Below are 911 nucleotides of genomic sequence, written 5' to 3'. Positions count from 1 at the left end.
CTGCCTTTGGCTGCTGCTTCTGCTGACTTTGTTGTTAAACAATAACAACATGTTGTATGGCAAATGAGAATTAATGAGGCTCACTCTCTGTCCATTTGTCCGTCCTACTGTTGGCTGGTCCGTCGTCGGTATGCGATGTTCATTATCAACAACAACTCTTTCGAATCGCATGAATACCAACTAAAACTGAACGAATGAAAGAACTGAAAGAAAGCAAACAAACAACAAACCAAACAGAGGCGTGAAAATTTAGCGAACCAAACACAACAACAATAATAAAAAAATGTTAAATATTTTAAGAGTTATTTTTAGTTATTTTTGTGGCATCTTTGTTTGTTGTCGTCATTGTTATGCTGCGACTGAGTGCGGCAAAGTATGTGGCAGTCGTGGCCGAGCGGTTAAGGCGTCTGACTAGAAATCAGATTCCCTCTGGGAGCGTAGGTTCGAATCCTACCGACTGCGAAGTGAATTTTTTTATTTAATTTTTGTGTTTACAATTTGTGTTTTTAATTTTTTCGGCATATATATTAAAATATATTCCTTCAAACTTTGTCCATTACCGTTGCAATAAATAATTATAATTTGTTTTACATTTGTTAATTATTTATTATGAAAACATTAATCTATATTAAAATATTTCTGTGAATAGGGGTTTTTACCTACATAGAACCCGGAATGTCAAAATATCAACAATTTTTCATATAGGCCCATGTTTGCCATAGTGCCATGTATAGGTCCCAACCAATTCTAAGTAACCAAGAGAAGTGCCCGTAATATGACATTCCGGAAGCTTGGAGGATTAAAAACATGAGTCCATGTAAAAGGACCGCCTATTTCGGTTACTTTGGTATTTTCCAACCAAAGGGTGAAAAATAGAGATTCAATAAAATCCATTGTGATCGATGGCAGCA

General features: G+C 35.8%; 1 non-coding gene across 1 annotated transcript; it reads left to right on the top strand.

Moving 5' to 3' along the window:
* Positions 1–380: 380 nt before the first annotated feature.
* On the top strand, positions 381–462 carry Trnas-aga (transfer RNA serine (anticodon AGA)). Its single transcript has one exon. It is a non-coding gene; the product is annotated as a tRNA-Ser (tRNA).
* The last annotated feature ends 449 nt before the right edge of the window (positions 463–911 follow it).

Source organism: Musca vetustissima, unplaced genomic scaffold, assembly GCF_032173495.1.
Source record: "Musca vetustissima isolate MV318-11 ecotype Yass unplaced genomic scaffold, APGP_CSIRO_Mvet_v1 utg4709, whole genome shotgun sequence".
NCBI lineage: Eukaryota > Metazoa > Arthropoda > Insecta > Diptera > Muscidae > Musca > Musca vetustissima.
This window is presented reverse-complemented; position numbering and strand designations above follow the sequence as displayed.